The following is a 23,744-nucleotide window of genomic DNA, read 5'->3' on the forward strand; positions in this document are numbered from 1 at the left end:
CCAAGCCTAATCCTACCAAAAGCCTCAAGTGAGGAATATGAGTGACATGAGGACTCTCATAGTTGAGGGTTCCGACCGTTTCGATAACCACGCCAAGTCACTGGTCTTATCCACTCCAACAGTCATATTATTTAAGGGCATTAGTGTCAAATCATGTCGGGATGCTCCCAGGCTATAAATAGGCACCCCCACAACCACTGGCTGGTTGGCTGCTCCGTTAGAAACTGACACTTGTCATAAGAGCAACCCAAATTCCTCAGAGTCTTCGAGAGTAATTCATCAGTGAGGAAATACACCACCAACCGAAACCACAAACCAAACCTAGTGATTGAGCATCACTGAAGAAGTTGTTCCTGTGTGGGACTGAAGCCTTTTACCTTTGAGGACTATGCATCCTCCAGACGGTTAGGCGTCATGGTCTAGAACGTTCCAGCAGTTCATTGTGGATCGTCGAGTGACCAAGTTTGTGAGGGTTCGGAAGTTTGCCCTGAAGACTTACCACGAGTGTTGGGCGAGGACTGTGTGTCCTTAGCTCAAGGAGAATACGGTAGGGACTGTGTGTCCCGGGACTGGGTGTCCTTTGGTTTCAATACCAAGCCACTCCAAACCAGATGTACAACTGTCACAGCAGTTGGAACTGGGTCATCAACGACTGTCTTCTCTGAGAATCGGGTTCTAATTCCTCAACTCTTTACTTTCTGTGTATTATGTGTTGATGACTTTCACTATGACTGTTTGAAGAATTTTCTGAAGACTTTCTCTGAATTTGCTCAACCCCAAATTCTTCACTATAGTTAATCATCATCTGTATTCTGCGTGCCTGCTTACTGTGCAATCTGTTTTCACATTCTTCACTCTGAAATACTGCTGGTGTGAACGTTTGCACGTCTGATCCTTTACTGTTTCCGCTGTAAGTTAGTCACCAGTGAGGAATTTCCTCAAAAGGAATTTCCTCAGTGATGAAATTCTAAAAATCTCCTATTCACCCCCCTCTAGTCGATATAACGCACTTTCAATTGGTATCAGAGCAAGGTACTCCCTTGTTCTATTTGATTTTGGTTTAACCACCTGGAGTTTTAGTTATGTCGACTGCAGGCATGTTTAAGGTGACTGCAGCATGTCCTACCTACGAAGGAAAGAACTTTCCCTTCTGGAAGAACAAAATGCAAATGCATCTACAAGCTATTCATAATGATCTCTGGTATATTGTGGAAAATGGAGTCCCCATCATCTCTGCGAGTGTCACTACAGCTGATGTGAAGAAATTCAAGCAACTCGATTCTCAAGTGAAGAACATCATCTGTGGTCATCTGAGCCCTGGCCAGTTTGGAAGAGTAAGTGCTTTGGGCTCTGCAACACTGATCTGGGAGAGACTGTGCAAGGTAAATGAAGGATTATAAACCCAGCGTGACTCTCGTGTTGATATTCTTCGCAATCTCTTCAATCGCTTCAAGAGACATGACAATGAATGCTGCCAAGACACCTTTGATTGCCTCACTGACATATCAAATGAACTGCAAGCACTGGGAGCTCGAGACATCACTGATCACGAAGTTGTGAAGAAACTGCTGAGATAATTGGATTCTTCATTTGACACTCTAGTTGTGATGATTCAAGAAAGACCAGACTACAAGATGCTGGATCCAGCTGATATACTTGAAAGGCTAAATACTCATGAATTCCAGCTAGAAGAAAAGAGAGACCTACATGGACAAAGCTATTCCAGACCACGTGCACTGAAGGCTAGAGCAATTAACTCATCTGAAGAAGAAGACACAGATGACAGCAGTTGTGACCCTGAAGAATTTGGACAGGAGCTTGCAATGCTTGTGAGGCAATTCCAGAGATTTACACGATGTGGCCAGTTCGGTAAATCATCAAGAAGAGACATGAGGAAATCAGCATCTGCATCTGAGGACTACAAGAAACGAACCTGTCACAAGTGCAAGAAATCAGGTCACTACATTGCTGATTGTCCCCGTTGGGGAAAGGATCAAAGAAGAAGAAATACAAGGATGACAGTTCTGATGACTCGAAGAAGAAGAAGAAATCTTCAAAATCCTCATCTTCAAAGCCTTCATCACACAAGAAGACTAGTTTCAGAAAGGCTCGGGCACTTATTGGCAAGGAAATGGACTCCGAGGCAGAATCAGAGGGATGTGACGAAGAAGAAGGTTCTGGAGAAGACTCTGGATCTGGACAGGCTAGTCTTGCACTAGGAACCACTTTCGTCAGCAAATCAATCTTCAATCTTGAAGAAAATGATTGCACCATCCATACTGATGACTATGCTGATGACTTCGCTCCAACCTATTGCTTCATGGCAAAAGGTTCAAAGGTATCAAATAATGCCTCCTCCCGTGATTCAGGTTACTGTGAACATAATGATTATAAGAAACCCAGTTACAGTAAACTTGCTATCATTGCCACTAAACAACAAACTGCTTTGGAAAAGCTTCAGAAACTGCTAGACAAAAGTGATGATATGTTGAATGACGAAATGAACCTTAACCAAATCCTCACTGATGACATGAAAAGTCTTCAGTCTAGATTTGATAATCTTCAGGATCATTATGACACACTCCTCACTGATCATGAGAAGCTTTCCTATGAATTTCTTCAAAGGAAGCTTGATCTTGAGAAGCTGAGGATGTCTCATGATGATATTCGTATGGAAAATGATTCATTACTAGCTCAACAGATCAGCGCTAGTCAAGTTGAATTTATTCCTCCATGTCTTAAATGCATCAAAAGAGAAACTGCTAATTCCTCACCAGAATCATCAAATGCTACCATTGCTACAAATTCTTCAACTGCATCTGTTGTGTCTATTTCCTCACTTGAGGAAAACACAAATGTTACTGATGAAAATGCAGGGTTGAAGGAATTGTACGTGACAGGCATGTACAAAAGCCTCAAAGGACATCAAACCCTTTGTGATGTGCTCAAAAGGCAGATCTTGAACAGGAACACGAGGAAAGAAGGAATTGCCTTTGAGAGGAAATTAAATGCCGATGGATCTTATTGGAAACCCGAGCAGTATCCCAAAACCTCATGGGTTGCTGCTACTGGGCCTCCTTTTGATCCATCTAATCTAACTGGTTTCTCATGTGAATTATCCTATTCCTCGGATGAGTCAATTGATTCCGACTATAAACAGTTCAAAAATCAATCTGGTGAAGTATTTGCTCGATATGTTGGAACTAACTGCAGGAATGGCCCTCCTCTGAGGAAAATGTGGGTTCCCAAAAGTTGTCTTGAAAATCTTCAGGTGAATGTCCACATGACACCACCACTGAAGAATCTGAACCCCAGATCAAATTCCTCACGAGGACCAAAGTCGTCAAGAGGATCAAAATCCTCAACTGGTCAAAACTATGCTCGTACCCGTGCTTATGCGTCTAACATGTAGGGAAACTACAAGGAATATGAATATGAGCGTTACTCCTCAAATCATTATGTTCATAAATCCTCAAACCAGTTCTCTGCATATTCATATGAGTACTTTAATCCCCCTACTGTTAAGAGAAGTGCATTAGCTTCAATGCCACCTTTCTCATATGGTGCTCGCAGGATGATGAACGCTTTGCCACCCCTTCAGATGTGGGTGGTGAAGAAATCGAACTAATCACTTCTGCAGGTCAGGTCTCCAGATGAAAATCATCATCTGAAGAATTTGCTAGAGACCTGAGGAAATGCTTGATAGGACGCAAGCTAATAATTGATGAAATAGAAATATTTCACACGTCCTTACATTTCTGTTATGATGAAATTACTAATGAAATTAGTATCATATTCTTCAAATCTGAAGCATATGAGATGGTAAGGTGTACTAATTCATCTGCAGGATGACAAACCCAAACATACTGAGTGGGTTCTCGATAGTGGCTGCACACATCACATGACTGGTGACAAAAGCTTACTGATGAATATGCCACTAACTCCATCTCCTCTGAAGCAAATCACATATGCTGACAAAGGTCCTCAACCAACCACTTGCTTACTAGCAAAAACCTCAGAAGGATGGTTGTGGCACCGAAGACTAGGTCATGCAGGCATGAGGAATTTGCACACGCTTGCAAAGAAGAAGCATGTCATCGGCATCGAATCAGTCAAATTCCTCAAGGATCATCTCTGTGGTGCTTGTGAATCTGGGAAAATGACCAGATCCAAGCATCCCTCTAAAACCATCATGACCACTACACATCCATTCGAATTGCTTCATATGGATTTATTTGGACCTACTCACTATGCCACACTAACCAATGCAACACTAACCAATGCAACATCTTTATTTGAAGTTTGGCATCAAGATCAAATACATCAGGAGTGATAATGGAACCGAGTTCAAAAACACTGGTCTTGATGATTATCTTGATGAACTTGGTATTACTCACGAATTGTCTGCTCCTTATACTCCTCAGCAGAATGGTGTCGTCGAAAGGAAGAACAAGACTCTGGTTGAAATGGCAAGAACTATGCTTGAAGAATATCATACTCCTCGTCGCTTTTGGCCTGAAGCAATCAACACTGCATGCCATATCATCAACAGGGTATATCTTCACAAATTCCTCAAGAAAACCTCATATGAACTCCTCACTGACAAGAAACCCAATGTAAGTTATTTCAAAGTCTTCGGTGCAAAATGCTGGATTAGAGATCCTCATCATAGCTCAAAATTTGCACCTAAGGCACATGAAGGTTTTATGCTCGGTTATGGAAAGGACTCGCACACTTACAAAGTCTTCAACAACTATCACAACAAAGTTGTTGAGACTGTAGATGTGCGGTTCGATGAAACTGATGGCTCGCAAAGAGAGCAATTGCCTTCTGATCGAGATAAGCTGTCTCCTGAGGAAGCAATAACGCTTAAACCTACTGAAGACATTGTCCCTACTGAGGAAATTGGTGAAGAAACGATCCCCATCGCTGATAAAAACCAAGAAGATGCTCCTGAGGAAATTGCAACAACACCAATTCCTCAGCCCATACAAAATCCTCAACCAGCTCATCCGAGGATTGCAAACGAAGTAGAACTTGACAAAATCCTCAACGACATCAATGCGCCAGGTCCTCTCACTCGCTCAAAAGCTTCACACTTAGTTAACTTTTGTGGGCATTTTTCCTTTGTATCCATCACAGAACCCTCAAAAGTTGCTGAGGCTTTTCTGGAACCGGAGTGGATCCAAGCTATGCAAAACGAACTTCTTCAATTCAAGCTGAATGATGTATGGGAGCTCGTCCAACGACCAGATCCTCGCAAGCACAACATCATCGGCACCAAGTGGATATTCCGAAAAAAGCAAGATGAGGACGGTCAAGTGGTGAGGAACAAGGCATGACTTGTAGCTCAAGGCTACACCTAGGTTGAAGGAATAGATTTCGATGAAACTTTTCCACCTGTTGCTAGACTTGAAGCTATTCGAATACTACTTGCTTATGCTAATCATCATAACATCACCTTATATCAAATGGATGTGAAAAGTGCATTCCTCAATGGTAAGCTTGAGGAAGATGAATATGTTGCTCAGCCCCCAGGTTTTGAGGATCCAAAGAATCCAGACAAAGTCTTCAGACTCAATAAGGCTCTGTATGGCCTCAAGCAAGCCCCTCGGGCATGGTATGATACATTGAAGGAATTCCTCATGAAGAAAGGCTTCAAACCTGGTTCACTCGATCCAACTCTTTTCACAAAGTCCTATGATAATGAGCTGTTTGTATGTCAAATATATGTTGATGATATCATATTTGGTTGTACTGACAAAAGATAGAGTGATGAATTTGCCTACATGATGAGTGAAGAATATCAGATGTCCATGATGGGGGAGCTGAAATGCTTCTTAGGTCTTCAAATTCGTCAACAAAGCAATGGAATCTTCATATCGCAGGAGAAATACCTCAAGGATGTTCTGAGGAAATTCGACATGCACGAATGCAAAGGTGCCAAGACTCCAATGCCTACCAACGGCCACCTCGGCACTGATGAAAATGGTAAAGATTTCGATCAGCAGGTATACCGTTCTATGATTGGTCCTTATTGTATATATGTGCATCTAGGCCAGATATAATGCTTACTGTTTGCATTTGTGCACGTTTTCAAGCAAAACAGAAGGAATCACACCATAAGGTTGTGAAACATATTCTTCAATACTTAGCTCACACACCAACACTAGGATTATGGTATCCCAAGGGCTCCAATCTTCATCTGGAAGGTACTCTGATTCAGACTATGCTGTTGACCGTGTAGATCGCAAGTCAACTTCTGGCACATGCCATTTCCTCGGAAGATCACTAGTTTGCTAGTCCTCAAAGAAGCAGAACTGCGTATCACTCTCCACTGCCGAAGCTGAGTACATTGCTGCTGGTTCTTGTTGTGCTCAATTGTTGTGGATGAAGCAAACCCTCAAGGACTACTACATCAACATGAAGAATGTGCCTCTCTACTGTGACAATGAGAGTGCTATCAAGATTGCATACAACCCAGTACAACACTCGAAGACCAAGCACATCCAGATTCGTCATCATTTTCTTCGGGACCATGTCCTCAAGGGCAATATCCTCATCGACCATGTGAAGATTGATGATCAACTAGCATATATCTTCACTAAGCCCTTGGATGAGAAAAGGTTTTGCAAGTCGCGGTGTGAGCTAAATATCTTAGAGTCTTCAAATGTTTTGTAAAAACATGCACACATCCTAAAAACATGCAAAGTTGATGACTTAGATGTGCAACACGTGATGAAATGATTTTCTTCAACTGATGAAGAAAGTCACTCTAAAAATGGTGGGTAACGCCACCGCCCAATGCGAAATTCCTCAAGTTGATTTTCTTCAAATGATCAATTTCCTCACAATGCATTTTTCTTCAAAACAGCTGTTCTTCATTGTGATGATCTATTACAAAATCTTCAAAAACACCTGATGACTTTCATTTGCCTAGATAGACTGTGATTTCTAGTCCTCAACAACATTCACTTATTGCTATTTCTTCAAGTTGATGTTTTTGCTAAGTGAATGTGACCGGACCCTACTTTCCCTCTATGCTATACTTATCCAATCTATTCAATTCTTCATATGCGTTCTACTTGAAACTTTGTTTAAAATCCTCACTGCATCCTTGTCAGCTGATGATTTTGTAACAAAAATCCTCAAATCTTCAAAAAGTGTTTCTTTAAAGACACAATAACTGAACCCCCACTTCCCACGATCGGATAACCACGATCTCCACTATCTCCACTGCATCGTACGGGAGCTACACGTGTCCTGCGGAGACGTAGAGGCAGGGGCTATTTGGTCCGACATTTTCGCGGCAAACAATAACTTTTGGGCTATAAATATGTCCTTATCCCCCTCGGTATCCTCTTCTTCGCCGCATCGCTCTCCTACCACAGCACACTCCACCGAACCCTAGTGCCATCGCTGGTAGTCTTGTCGCCGGTGAGGAAGAGCTTCACTGCCTCGACCTCTTCGTCGCCAGAACCACGCTGGAGTCGGACCATCTTCGTCCGCTGCCACCGTAGACGTCCTGTGTCGCCAAGTTAGCGTGCATTGGACACTCGAAGGAAGAGCCTCTCCAACACTACTTTCTGTGTTCTTCGTACGCACCTCCCAGGGTAAATATATCCCTTTTTTACAGCAGTTTAGATATGAAATTTTACATCTTCTATGTGAAATCTGTTTTTCCTCAAGATACGATGCGCACATGATTCCTCAAACACTACCTATCACCACAATCATTGATGAACTAGCTAAGCATCTAAGATTTTCACGACATTCCTCAATTGTGCAAATTTTCGGATCTGTACAACTCTGGAACCCAAGAACAATATGCTTAGGCAAATTCCTCAACCACTGGTTATATTCCTCAAACTGTCAAACTTTTTCATTTTCTTCAAATCTGAGAACGCATATGACCTCTCCAAATTCCTCACAACTATACTCTGTTCACAGGTACACACATGTCAGCTGATGAATCTCTCGGTTCTCATCACATTAACTCATTTGCAGCATTTCTGGAAGAAACTCTTCAAGGCTCATCAGAATCCTCAAGAATTCAAATCATCAGCAAAGTCCTCAACTGAAGACAATGGAGGAAGAGAGAAAACAGAAGGGAGGAAAGAAACTGGAGCAAAACACAGGTGCTGATATCCCTGTGGACATGTACTTGGACTATTGTACGCCTGATGAACATGAGACAATGGCCAAGAGAAAGATAAGGCTGCAGAAGATTGAACGCCGATGGGCGAAGGAATGGAAGGAGTACAGGTGTGTGACTCCCAAATATGCGAAGAAATTCGCTTTGAAGCCTCCTGGTAGAAGGGCCCCACTTGAGGATCATCAAGTAGCACATCCCTCAATTCTCATGACAATTGATGACTACCCAGATGAGAAAGAAAAACATCTGGCCAAGCTCAAGAAGCAAGCAGAAGCTGCAGTGAGGAAATTTAATGAATCCTGAGCTGCTGCCTCCGGTGCTGCCAATTCCTCAATGGAAGAAACCTCAGGCTCCGAAATTCCTCACCCGCAGTCTGTGCCATCAAATCAAAGGGCTCCAAAGCCTCAAGAGAAGTCTGCTCAGGCTTCTGTCACAAAACCCTCAGCTCCAAAACCCTCAGCTCCAAAGCCCTCATTACCAAAACCATGAGAGCAAAAACACTCTGCACCAATCTCCTCAGCACCAAAATCCTCAGCTCCACCTCCAAAGCCTCCAGAGAAACCAGTACAGAAGCATGTCGTGAAACCTACGACCGCCAGCTCCAGCTCCTCACTCCCAGCTACAACTAGCTCGGAGACAAAGTCTTCAACACCACTTGTGAAGACTTTGGCAACTACCTCTGCCCAGCCCCAGCAAAATCATCGCAGTCCCATCTACATCAGAGGGAAGTGATGAATATGATGATGAAACCCTGCAAGCCATCATCAGAAACAAGCAAGAAAGGGTAGCACAAGCATCAGGTAGCGCTATTCCTCTGGCCATGGACCCCAAGGTCCTCCTTGACTACATCAATATATGGTATGAGGACCCAAACACTCCCATTGATGATTTGAAACTTCCTCCTAGCATCCGCCACATGGTGGCCACCTTCATAAATGAAGCCAAGTGAAAAGAACAGCAGGCCCGGCAGGCAAAGGTTGCAAAGGCCAAAAAGGAGAAATTCCTCAGGCAGAATCTCCTCAAACCGACTCCTGATCCACTAGTGTCAACCCAGGCAGAGCTGCAAGTATTGACTGACAAGTATGACAAGCTGTCAGATCGCAAAAGCATCAAGAGCAATTTGATCAAGGTAGCCACTAGTGCTGTTGATGACTACAACAAGAGAACCGCACCCCCAGCATCAACTCCTCAGCCCCTGGTTGAGCAGCCAGCAGATGCATCTCTTGATGAGGAGGAAACTCCTCAAGCTGAGGAAGAACACCAAGAGCGCCGTGTTGATGAACCGGCCATTGAAGAAATCATCACGGAAACTACAACTGATGAAATTGCAACCACTGATGAGAGTGCTCCTGATCCAGTTGCTTCATCAAAGCAGGCTGATGACTCTGTTCCAGCTGGTTCCTCACTACCAGCTGAAGAATCTGAAGAAAGAACACCTTCACCAAAAGCTTCAAAGGTGAAGAAGATAATTCCGTCTGCATCAGACGTGAAGAAAACAAGGGCTGCCGAAAAGGAAGCCAAGAAGAGAAAAGCCTCCTCTGCAGCAGAAGAGACAGTGGCCAAGCGCCACAAAGAAACTGAAGAAACTGCTCCTCTGGACCCAGTGCCTCTCAATGTCGCCCCTTCCCATGAGATGGTCGTCATTGATGACCTAGCTACAAGGGCAGATGAGGAAATGAAGGATGTCGCCTCTGAGGAACACACTGATGAGGAAATCCAGATTGATGACAGTGCTCAACCTCTTATTCCTCAGACAGAGACTGCTCAAGCATCAGCTGCACCAGCTGATGAAACTACTTCTGCCAAAAAGCCAGCTGAAGAAAAACAAGCTGAGGAAAATGTACATTCTGAGCAGACTCTTCAAGATGAGGAACAGACTGACCCAACTCCTCCAAATGAGCAAGAAGCAGAAATTCCTCAGCCTGAAGCTCAACCAGAGCAAGCATTATCTCCCCACCAAGAAGTACCAGCTGATGAAATTCCTCACCTTGAGGAAAATGCTGAAGAAAATGTACCCGCCCAAGACAATGAATTCATTGTGCTCAACCCAGGGACTGCCATTGTTGTCTCCTCCCCCATTCCTTAGCAAAATCTTCAGCCAGTTCAGCCCAGCCATTCTCCAAGCGTCCAAAGTTTCAGAAAGAAGATTTCTTTGAAGAACGCATGTACTTCATTGGAGAGAACCCTTATGACAAGCCTCAAATGAGGCATCTGAAGTTTTGGACAAGGACTCAGATGAACTACTATTCCTCAGTGCTCTGTGGACGCAACAAGATATTCCAGCACAGGCACATTCCTCATGTTGAGCTTGAAGCAATACCCTGCCTGGAACCAGTCCTCAGTGTACTCCACGATGCAGGTTTGCTCCCCATGTGCTCAGACATATCAGACTGGAATAGTGAGATTATTCTTCAGTTCTATGCAACTCTTCACATCTCTGGCAACACTGACGACATCAACACTTGGGTGTTTGACTGGATGTCCCAAAACACTCACTACAAAGCTCCTGCTTCTGAACTCCTCAGAGAACTGCACGTACCAATTCCCTCAGATGGGGTAGTGAAGCTTTAGGTGAGGGTGAGCTGTCAAATGGTATGATGGAAGTCCTCATGAAGCCTTTGATTGCAGGAAAACCAACAAGAACAACCTTCCTCGTCCATGAGATCAAGTACACACCCCGGTTTGTCTACAGAATCCTCTGAAGTGTGCTCGCGCCAATCAAAGGCCATGACGATGAAGAAGATGTTGTAGGCCTCATGAAGATTATCCTCTTCAACATCATTCACGGTATTACTATTAATATCCATGATTTCTTCTTGAGGACTTTGGCCGACAATGCCATGTGCCCTATGATCACAAGATTTATGCCCCGTGGATCATGAGATTCATTAGGACAAGGACATGCATCAACTTTCGCGCTGATTGTCAAAACCATGTTGGGCATATGCCTCCTATCCGGGTCAACAAGAAGACTTTTGTGCCCATTGAAGGAAAAGGAAAATCTGTGATTGAAGAAGGCAGCAGGCCACTTGATGGCCAGTTCAGAGAGCCAGAAGCATATTCTTCATGGGACGATACTGAGACTCGTCCAGCAAGCCCAGTTCCTCCTCGCGTGCTGAACACCAGAGAGCTCCTCCTCAGTCTTCACCAGAAGGTGGATCGCAACCACAAATGGGTCAAACGCCAGTTTGGTGCCATTGTGAAAACCCTCACTGAAACACATAACTCTATGAAGATTAACCACCACTATCTGCATGAGGTTTTCGATCGCACCTGGGCTACACTTGCACATTTGAAGACTCAGACTGAGCTTGAAGAAATGGACTTTGAGCGGGACTTTGGCTGGTCGTGGCCTCCCAAGAAGAAGTTCAGGCCCATTCCAGTGCCAGACCTTGAAGACAGCTCCTTTTCTTCATTCCGCACTGCTGAATCTGATGAGGAACAACTCGACGCAGCAACCGGCCCAAGGAAGAAGACTACTCCCAAGAAGCGTCACGGCTCTTCCTCAACCGCCAAGAAATGAAGTATTCATGGGCGTTAGTCCTCAGTTTGTCCCTTTTTTGTCACTTGATGACAAAGGGGGAGAAACTCGAGAGTTAGTCTTCAAGCGGGATATTTTTGGGGCTTATGAACTATATTTAAGTTACAAACTCTTGGCTCTTCTGAAGTTTTTATGTAATGAGTTGTAACTTAAGACCGATGGTACTCTGATGCTTTTGAACATTTTTCTTCGCATGCTTATTCCTCAAGTTTTAATGCACGCATGCTGAAATTCGTCAGATACCATTTGCCATCATGCATCTTCATTATTCTTCATATGATATGTTATATGTATGCATTATTTACAAGACTCAGGGGGAGATCTCCATGATATAAATCATCAATGTACATCTGCTATAAAAGAAAAATCCTCAAGGTATGCACATCTTCAGGGGGAGTCTCTCTGAATCTTATTCTCAAATTCCTCAAATGAGTATTTACACTTCATATTTTTGATCCGTGTTGAAGACTTAACCTAATTGTCATCAACCACCAAAAAGGGGGAGATTGTAAGTGCATCTAGTGCCCCTTAGAGATTTTGGTGGTTTGAAGACTTATAGGTTAAGTATCTAATGTGTTTATAAGTGTACACATAATCTATAAGTCATTGAGGAGTTTGAGATATTTGAAGAATATCGACCCCTAAAAATGTATATCTTCAGTTGAACAAATTGGTCTAAAGCTGAAGAAATGAATCGCGAGGAATCTGTGATGAAATTGATATTCCTCATGAAGATACTAATATTGGGAAGACCGTGGTTCCTCAAGAAAATCATTCTGAAGAATTTGAAGCGTGAAGATTTACACTTTCTGTTTTTACTTTCTTCGCATTTGATGAATAGGAACACCGTACTGTTAAAGTGGGTCAAAGTAACACTATGGAATGGATTTCCTCATGATGGTCAACCCAAGCCTAATCCTACCAAAAGCATCAAGTGAGGAATATGAGTGACATGAGGACTTTCACAGTTAAGGGTTCCGACCGTTTCGATTACCACGCCAAGTCACTGGTCTTATCCACTCCAACGGTCATATTATTTACGGGCATTAGTGTCAAATCATGTCGGGATGCTCCTAGGCTATAGATAGCCACCCCCACAACCACTAGCTGGTTGGTTGCTCCATTAGAAACTGACAATTTTCATAAGAGCAACCCAAATTCCTCAGAGTCTTCGAGAGTAATTCATCAGTGCGGAAATACACCACCCACTGAAACCACAAACCAAACCTAGTGATTGAGCATCACTGAAGAAGTTGTTCCTGTGTGGGACTGAAGCCTTTTACCTTTGAGGACTGTGCATCCTGCAGACGGTTAGGCGTCATGGTCTAGAACGTTCCAGCAGTTCATTGTGGATCGTCGAGTGACCAAGTTTGTGAGGGTTTGGAAGTCTGCCCTGAAGACTTACCACGAGTGTTGGGCGAGGACTGTGTGTCCTTAGCTCAAGGAGAATACGGTAGGGACATTGTGTCCCGGGACTGGGTGTCCTTTGGTTTCAATACCAAGCCGCTCCAAACCAGATGTACAACTGTCACAACAGTTGGAACTGGGTCATCAACGACTGTCTTCTCTGGGAATCGGGTTCTAATTCCTCAACTCTTTACTTTCTCTGTATTATGTGTTGATGACTTTCACTGTGACTGTTTGAAGAATTTGCTGAAGACTTTCTCTGAATTTCCTCAACCCCAAATTCTTGACTATAGTTAATCATCATCTGTATTCTGCGTGCCTGCTTACTGTGCAATCTGTTTTCACATTCTTCACTGTGAAATACTGCTATTGTGAACATTTGCACGTCTGATCCTTTACTGTTTCCGCTGTAAGTTAGTCATCAGTGAGGAATTTCCTCAAAAGGAATTTCCTTAGTGATGAAATTCTTAAAATCTCCTATTCACCCCCCTCTAGTCGATATAACGCACTTTCAAATAGTGTCTCTTCATGGTGTCCCTTTGGAGATTAATTCAGATCGTGGAAGTATTTTTACTTCTCATTTCTAGGAAAGTTTTCAGAATGACATGGTGACTGACCTATCTTTTAGCACTGCTTTCCATCCTCAATCAAGCGGTCAAGTAGAAAGAGTTAATCAAATACTAGAGGATATGCTTCGAGCTTGTGTTATATCGTTCGGTATGAATTGGTAGAAGTGCCTTCCATTCGCCGAATTTTCTTATAACAATAGTTACCAATCAAGCTTGGGCAAAGCCCCTTTTGAAGTTCTCTATGGACAAAGATGTCGAACACCTCTTAATTGGTCAGAAACCGGAGAGAGGCAACTCTTTGGTCCGGATATGATCCAGGAAGCAGAAGAGAAAGTTCGCATTATTCGTGAAAAGTTGAAAACAGCCCAGTCTCGTCAAAGGAGCCAATATGATCGTCATCATAAGGCTGTCACCTTTGAAGTTGACGAGAAGGCTTACCTCCAGGTTACACCTTTGAAGGGTACCCATTGCTTCGGTATCAAAGGCAAATTGGCTCCTCGTTACATTGTTCCTTTTCGCATTTTTGCCAAACTAGGAGAAGTTGCCTACTAGTTGGAACACCCCCCGCATCTTTCCAAGGTTCATGATGTTTTCCACATCTCGCACCTCAGGTGTTGCTTCTCGGATCCTATCTGTGAAGTGGACCACGAAACGCTTGATCTCCAAGATAACCTTTCATACCGAGAATACCCTGTTCGTATTCTTGATCAAGCTAAGCGTACCACTCGACGTCGAAACCTCAAGTTTTTTAAAGTTCAATGGTCAAATCAGTCTAAAAAAGAGGCAACATGGGAAAGAGAGGACCGTCTCCGACTTGAGTATCCCGCGCTATTCCCGACGACTTCCAAATCTCGGGACGACATTCTTTTGAGTGGGGGTGAGTTGTCACATCCCTAGCTACCCTTTGATGATTAGCAAGATTGTGCTCATGTTTTATTCTTGCATTAAAAATGAAAATATAAATCAAAGGTAAACCCTAGCACTTTCATATTTAGTCCAATTCAAAACTTGTGATAAATCAACGAACCCAAAATGGTCTTCATAAAAGTCCATCAATTTTGATAAATAGTGGAAACAATATTTCAGGGGTATATTTCTTTTTAAAAATACTTTTAGCATTTTATTTAAAACCGAAAAGCCTTTGATAATATTCAAATAAGGGGTTTTAATTATCTCTGGTTATTATAAAATGCTTAATCTTTTACGTGGGCTTGGAAATATTACAAATAACACCCAGAGTTTATTCACTAATTATAGGAATAGTTCGGAGCCAAAATAAAATCAAACAAATGTCAAAATTGTTTTAACAGAAATAGAAATTAAAAAAATGAGAAACTCTTACCTGACGCTTAGGACCAGCCCATCTTCCTCCTCTCCATCGTCTTCCTCGCGCTAGTAGGCAGCAGGAGGTGGCCGCCGCCTCCTCCGGTGCGGCCACGCACCTGAGCGCCTACCTGGCCTCCCCGTCGCGCTGGACGCGAAGGGATAAGTCCGCGCAACCCAGTCCATCTCTCTCCCTCTCCTCATTTTCTCCCGTGTGCCCCTCCTCTCGGCCGCCATTAGAGCCGAGCTTGAGCTCGAGCTCGCCGTCGTCTCTGGCCACCTCAAGCCTCCTAGAGCACGTCGTTCGCTCCGCCTCGTCGAGCACGTTGTCCTCGCCAAAGGAAAAGGGGCCCCGAGCCCTACATCACCCCCATCACCGTCGTCTTCCACCTTCGGCCGCCGGCAAGTCGTCGTTGATCCATTGGATCGAGCGCCTCCCCGAGCAGCCTGAGCCTTTCATCGACACCGCAGTGAGCTCCTAAGAGTTTCCCCCCAACTTCCCCTCTTTTTCCTACACCCTAGCAGCGAGGTCATTGGGCCCGCGCTCGGGCAGCCGCCACAGCTCGTCGTCGGTGCCCTCCGGCCACCCTCAGCCCCTCTCGATGCTCCTGCTAGATGGGGTCGAGCCTGGGATTCTTCCCAGTGCTCTCATATCTCAAATCAGAGCATCTCTGGCGAGCCCTCCGCCGTGGCTAAGGTCGCCGACGACCACCCTCCGGTGGGGGTTGAAATGGACAGCTCATTAGAGCCTAATCCCCCCTAGGGCCACTGACAGTGGGCCCCAGAATGGGTAAAACCCCACTTAGCCTCTGGTAAGCGCGGGATTAGCACCTGAGCCACTGACCAGTGGGCCCTACTAGTCAGGTTTGACCTGATCAGCCCCTGTTGACCCTGCTGATGTCATGTTGCCGCAGTAAATCCAATTTTTTGATTTACATAATTCCACAATAAGTGGAAAACTTTGGAAATTCATAAAAAAATAAATATAACTTCAAATTTCACAAATAATATATGCAAATTGATCAGAAAAATGCAATGAACACAATGGTGCTATTTTCATGCATGACAAACAAAGTTATAAAACAGCATCAGGTCAAATCAATTAAAGGAATTTAATAAATGTCCCATTTTAAATACTATTTGAATTTGAATTCAAATCAGCATCAAACCAAAAGTTTGATAGCCACACTAGCTCATACTACATTTCATTTCATGCCATGATCATGCATCATATTGTTGCATAAGAATGTTACTGATTTACGTTATTTCTCGGTAGGCTCTGCTCTTCCGGATACGTCCGAATATCCGACTGACGGATTTAATCCTTCTGCTGAGCAACAAGGAAAGCACCCTTTTTATCATCCCGATATAATCCCATGTTCTTGCTCCTGCTCCCACTAACTGCATTAGGACAAAATATTTCAAATGCTTTACTTTGGTAGCTGAACCTATTCCTTTGCATGACCTGTCATTGTCATAGTAAATAGCCAATCCTTGCAACCTAGCATACCTGGTAGTTGCTTGAGCCATGATGTGCCTTTTCCTGCTATGCTTGCTATGCCTAGAGTTGTGTCACGTCTGTTTCGTCTAGGTGATGAACAGGAATGGATGGATGTGTTCTAGTGACTAAGTATAAGTGTGGAACCTGATTTGGCAAAGGTACCGATGAAAGCTATGTAGGAGTACATGGCGGGTTGTTTCATTGGAATCGTCCTTAGGAACTGAGTTCCATGTATGTAATCCAAGACTAGATACTACCACACGATGGGATACTTAATTGACCCTCTCGGCTTATTAATCGCCTAGTACTCGGTCCAGGAGTTGCAAGTAGTTACTGGTGTTTATAGTCATGCTGGAGGCCGTGCATAGTGCCGACCTTAGAGGTGGGCTATGATGCGGTAGGCAGTGGCACGGTGTACCTAGTGGCACCTGGATGGTGGGCTTGGGAACCCTGCGCACATCATTTGGGGCCGTGGCGGCAACCTCGGCCGGACTTTCGTGCGGGTTCACTCTCACATAGGCGATAGACCTGAACTAGGTATTAGCGTGGTTAACGGTCGTGGCAGACTCCCTCGCTGGGCTTCTGCTTCAAGGTTGCCGAGGTGCATGACGTGCACATGGCGATAAGTGGCGAGAGCGTGTGTGAAGAAGTACACCCCTGCAGGGTTATGATCTATTCGAATAGTCACGTTCGCGGATATGGACTACTTGGAGACATATGTTGTTCATAGATAACTTTAATGGCTACTCATAAAAGAATAAAGATAAGTGTGAGTATCATGTATGGCATTTCCGTAGGGAGACGGAAAGGAGTCCATGATAGTGTATTGTTGTGGTGGTAATGGACTCGTGTACGACTTATCAAAGTTGTTCAAAACTATTTAAAATTATAGTTTAGTCTAGCCAAGAGTCAAAGCTGGCTTGCTGCATGAAACACCACAACCTCTTGATTGATACATGTGCATGAGTAGATAGATTTGTTCTAAAGTTTTGCTGAGTACTTTTGTACTCATGTTTGATTAATATATGTTGCAGAAGATACCCATGAGCCAACAAGTGGGTTCTATCTAGACCTCAATAATGACGAGTAGCTAGTATCCCAGCTACGACCTGGCCCCTTTCAGAAGGGATCTATAGATAGTCAGGCTTTATGCCTTTTCCTTTCAACTGTCTGTACTCAGACAGCTTTAATGCTTCCGCTTGGTTTGTATGACTGTGCTTGTATGACTTGAGTTTCGGGTCATGTGACCCCTACATGTATGAACATATTATCAAGACTCTTCCGAGTCTTCTAAATAAATGTTGAGATGTTGTATGGTTATGTTGTGATGCCATTATTGTATCTATGCATATCGAGTATCTCATACCTACGTGTGATACACTGTGATATGTATGGGATTCGACACCTAGTCGTATGCCCTTAGTAGCTCTTTATACAGAGAAATGCCCCTGTGTGTTCCACCGAGCCTTGGTAGTTCGCTACTGCTCCGGACACATTGCTTGACCGGCATGTATCCTTCTTAGTTGTTGTGTTTATACCTACGAGGAAATGTCACGCGGTGTAATGGAATCCTTGTAGCTTGCTATGACTCATCTACACACGCTGATGATCGACACCTGCTTTGTTGGGTTATGTATGCATGTCTCTGTACAGTTGATCCACTTGAGTTTATGAGTAGTCATGTCGACCCGGGTTCTTTGACATTGGAATGCTAGCGACACAATTACATACATGAGTCAAAAGGCGCAAACGGTCCCGGCTAGGGTAAGGTGGCAGCCGTGGGGTTAACCGTGCGTGAGACCGCAAAGGGATGCGATGTGTTACAGGCTCGATTCCTATGTCTTAGGATCGGGGTCCCGACATGCCGCTCACTCCACCGCATTGACTTAGCGGACCCATTTCTTAAGATGCCTGTGAGAGGAATGCAAACATGTGTCTCTCTCGACACACATAGCATATATAGCCTTCTAGAAATCCTATCTGTCGGATTACTCTCTGTCCTCATCATCATTAGTGCCAGATTGGTTGTCCCGGCCCCTGGCAGGCTTCTCTTTCTGCTGCTTGGCCTTTCTACTTGGCCACCTCGGCCGTCGCGGTTCTTCTTGTCTAACCCACCAGCACCATCTCGGTCCTTCTCCTTGTCGCGCCTTTCGTACTCTTGCTTCTGCTTCTCTCCAAGTTTTTCTACTTGGCGGCACTCATTGATATCTTGGCCTTTGGTGAGGTGGATCTTGCAGTATGTCTTGTCGGTCTTCTCACCTACCGCAGCCTCAGCGTCTCCAGAGCACGCGGATACTTCCTTGTCGGGCACATCGTGCTTGGCCTTCTTGTCGGGTTAGGCTTGCTGGAGCTCTCCACAGCCATCACTGCTTTTCCCTTGCGCTTTCACCTCTTGCTCGAGGAGACGAGAGCATTTACGTTGTTGTTGGAGTCAACTTATGCGCCACCGTCCTCCCCCGGGAGTCTTCTTCATTTTCAGCCCACGCGCACTTGTCGGCCAAAGTGTAAAAATCAGCGACATCCCGCACCTTGTTAATCCTCATCTCTTCGTGCATGTGGTGATCATGTATGTTCTTGTGGAACGCACCAATCACAACATCAGGGTGGTTGTCTCGGATGTTGTCGTGCACGCGGCTGAATCTTTGGATGTACTTGTGGAGGGTCTCGCTGTCTTGTTTGGGTAGAACGCGCAAATCGTTGGGCTTCCCTGGGAGCTTGCAACCCCCTTGGTAGGCCCCAATGAACTGGTTGCACAAATCCTCCCGGAATGAGATGGACCCCTTAGGAAAGTTCATCAGCCAACTCCTCACATTGGGTTTGAGTGGTAATGGAAGTAGTTGGCGAATACCTTCTTGTCTCGTCCCCTGGAAGCCTGCACCGCGACGGTGTAGATGCCTTCCAACTCTGATGCACTGATGTTGCTGTCATACTTGTCCGGCAACCCTGCCTTGAAGGCCAGCGGACTTGCCGCATGGTGAGCGCTGGCATCCCACCTCATACGGTTGGCTACTGGGCGCCCGAGGTGCGAGCTCGTCGATGAACGGATCCGCGCGACCATCGGACTAGCGGCTTGTCTCACGCTGCGTCTCGATTGTGGTACACGTGTCCTACTTGCGCCGGTCCTTCAAGACTTGATGTTGATCTTGCTTGAGCTGCGGGTCCATCAAGGCTTAAGACACTTCATCTTGCACATCCGCCCAGCGGGTAACCTGCTGCTGCCGAGGGGGGTGACTGTAGCATGTGTGCTTCGATGACGTGGGGCCCGGCGGTGGCCCCCGGAGGAGCCGTGTGCCGAGCGTGTGAGGAGCCCGCCGCGTCTGACTTGTCCTTGTTGGCTAAGCTCAGTAGGCTCTGGATGGTCGACTTCCATCCCCCCATCATCTCCGTCTCACGTAGAAAGTTCCAAAACACCTGAGCATGCACTAAAGCTTCTCCCGCGGTTTTGGGGACCAGGCGGACTGAGGCGTGGATAGCGCTCTTACGCATGGTAGTGCACGAAGGAGCACTTTCCCGCGTCGTTGCTCATCGATGGTCCTAACCATGCGAAGGTGGATGAGCGTGGTCATGTGCTCCTTGTGTAGGGTCTTATCGGTGTGATGCCCCGGGTTGTTGTCCCGCGGGCTTGGGTCATGGTTGTCTAGTGAGTGGTGCGGAGGAAGTCCGTTCGCTGCCACCATAGTTATCGCCGCGGCTGTGGTATCGCCCCCAGCCGTCGTGTGAGCGCTTTGCACTGGCACGACGGCGGGTTCCGGGTCATGGATCGTGGAGCTTCGGTTGGTGTTGTGACCTCATTCACCAGCGCGATGTGCATGGTGACGACCATCGCCCTCGTCACCCATTGCGTCCGATGTGAGTAGCTTGGAAGTCGAAGGGGAATCCGTCGTAGCACCTCTAGTTCTCTTGGGCGCCATGTGCGTCCAAGAAGGGATGCAAAAATGCCGGTGAAGATAAACACATAGAAAATCCCCCTACCTAGCATACCAAAGATGTCGGGGGAAAGGACGAGCGACGATCTATGGGACCTAGGAGTCCCCTCTATGGTTCTGCAGGGGGGGCTCCGATGCACGAAGAGCATCAATCGACCAAATAACATGGAAGGGTTATATAGGTTCGGGGTGCTCGGGAGCGTAAAACCCTATGTCACGTTTGTGGTGGTAGTTAGTTAGGTTAGTTCAAGTACAGGAGCCTAGCCGCCCAGCAAGGATGCTCAAGAGGTGCAGTTATGCATTCGATTGAACAAAGTGTCGACCCTTCTTCCGGTGGACATGGACCTCCTTTTATAGGGTAAAGGGGTTACCACAATGGCTAAAATAGTATTTTTACTGGGTGTATGGTGCGTGTAGTGACGGGATAGTTGCCATAATAGGTAGTGGGAAATATCTAACTCTGACGGACTGGGACATGTGCATTGAATGCATCGTGAGGTGGCGCATGGGAGACGTCTCTCGGTAAGGATTACCTCTCTCTATGTGCCATTCGCCCATCCACCTCTTATTCTCCTGCCGCGCCACGCGATAGGTGTCATCGCGGCTGAGACGCACCCACCTCCACGGCCACGTTCCCCTGCCATATATGCCTGCCCGCCTGCCCACTCGACACCTCAGCTAATGTAGAGAATCAGCCCCCTGGGGAGGTGGAGTGGCGGCTTGGCGGTATGGGATCTTCCCTGGCGCCGTGAGCAGAGGTCTATGTAGGCCGATGGGAGTCTTGCTGCCCCGCCTTGGTCTTGGTCTTGGTTTGCCTCGGGGCTTGGAGTGAGCCTGCCAAGGAGTTGTGGGCCTAGGGGCCATGATTTCCCATGCCTAAGTTAGGGGGACTAAGGACCCTGTTTCTTAGGATACCAATAATCCCCTATATGAAGTGTGTGATGACTTGAATAGAACCATGTTGTGTGTTGGTTGTTTTGCTTGTTATCTGCTTTGATATAAGTTGCACTTGTACTCTTGCCAACAAGTACACGGCTATATCACCTACCTCATCTTGATGTTTGTGTTTGGCCTCTTCGGCACTTGTTTGACTGCACTTTCACTATACCAGACATTAGGCACTCCCCTTTATGCTACTTCTATCTCTCTCTCACCTTTCTCGACATGTGAAGACCAGCAAGACATGATGCACCAATAATTCATGTCAACGGACAACTAGCACTAAATACTATGACTACAATGTGCTCAACCAAATGCAACCCCGTAGAGTTATGTTTATTCCTCAAGAATTGGAAACCCCTCCCTAGACCAACCTAGACCTCATAAGCTACCCTAGCTCAAACCTATGATCTCGTGTTTAATACACGGGTTTTCTAGAGCTCCTCTTGAGCTACAATAACCCCTTCTTAGCACTTGGTTCCTTATGGAGCTAGTGATCATAGTGAACAAACATCTTCTCTTGAGCTAGGACCAGAACCCTGATGCAATAGGGAGGATTGTTCTAATGATATATGAATTATAGAAAATGATTTGAGGTGGCTATAATAGCTAACCCCCTTGGATGGACTACGGTAACTTTCATGGTGATAGGTGACTTGGTGGAACAAGTTGATAAAGTAGCATAACCTACATATGAATGGAGTAAATTTGGATTCAGTAGGAAAATTCTTGGTGGTATGATAACTTGATTCTGGCAAGTATTGGTCATGGATTGATGATGTTACAACAGTCGCTTGAAGGAACCAGTAGGAATTCTCGTCTGACACACAAGACTCATATTTAAATAGGTAATCCTAATAGAGTGCCGATGATAAATGAGACCACATGGTTCAGAGTAAATTGGATTTAGTCCAATAATCTTGATTATGATACCATGTTCCTCTATGGACGATATTTTAAGAAATTGGAGTTGTCAAAATTGATCGAAGAGTCTACATAAGATTGAACCTGGAATTTAGTAGGCCACGATGTTGGAAGTTTGTGGATATACTATGATAATGGTCCGTTCAATGATATGTGGATTTGCAGGAGTAATGGATCATGTAATGATCGATGACATTTAAGGACCACTTGATTGGATCCGTAGGAAGGAAACAAGATCTTGGACTGATGAACTACGGGTTTCCTTAACATAGAAATGCAGTACCTTAGACCTTGGATAATTTAGGTAAGCACTTGGATTATAGTATCTTATTCATGTTTAGCAGCTTGTATGCTTCCCGAGGATTTTTACATAGGGATATAAATGAGTTAACTATAGTATATTACGAGATTTTGGTTTAGTCCTTCTCTCAAACCTTGTAGTTAAATAGTATAACTGATGTTGAAATTGACTTATATGACGTGGTACCTTTTAATGATATTGGATGATTCTGTTTGGAGGATTAGGTACGACTATTGGCATCTAAGAAAGTGTGCTCAGGGATAAGGTGATGTATGTTCACTCACCTCCTAAGTTCCCTGAAACCTCGAAGCTTTATGGAGCCATGACATGGATGGATTTTCACCATAGGTCTTGGCTCTAAGTCATTAGGCTATGGCCAATACTCCACCTCAATCATCCCCAGTCTTCTCCATGAGAAAGTGGACACAGAGAACTAGATTATGTTGCACACAAAATCCCTGGTTAAGTGACTATCAGTAACAATTGTCCGCTCCTCTCGCATATCCCATGAGCAATGTGTATCTCTGATGCTTGGAGAAATATGGTGTTGTCCTCGTGGATGACATACTTTATTACCCAGTAAGAGAAGGAACACCTTAGTCCTATTTGGATAAGACCCAGAAGCACCGATTGCCATTCTACTCAAGGGTAAGGTTTTACTTGAAGAAGTGGACTCCTTTATGCACGCTCCATGCACCAGAAGGCAGTCTTTTCCAAGAAAGGTGAAGAACCCCCACGGTTAGGAAAGCGCGAGAAGAAGAAGAAGGAAGAAGAGTCAACCACTACTCCTCTGTCGGCAACATCAGCAATACTATGTCAAGAAGCACCGACAGTCAAGCACGATGAAGCCTTTGTACATCAAGAAGAATTAATGAGATCTTTGTTGGTCCAATCAAGGACGTGAGTCCTGACTGGATCATGGTGAAATCCCTCTCAAAATAGGTTCACCCCACTTGCTAAGCTAGACACCTTGGGGATTGGATGGCTGGTGTATACTTTTGGATAGCCATCTCATCTAGGAACCCCCTCAAAAACTAACCTATGTGGTAGAATGTAACACCCTCAAATTTTTAATTTGGGATTTTCCGGTTTTATTTATTTTTAAATATAATTTCCAAAACTTTGACAAAAACATCTTTTGGAATCTTGAAAATCCTG

Source organism: Hordeum vulgare, chromosome 1H (assembly GCF_904849725.1).
Source record: "Hordeum vulgare subsp. vulgare chromosome 1H, MorexV3_pseudomolecules_assembly, whole genome shotgun sequence".
Taxonomy (NCBI): Eukaryota; Viridiplantae; Streptophyta; class Magnoliopsida; order Poales; family Poaceae; genus Hordeum; species Hordeum vulgare.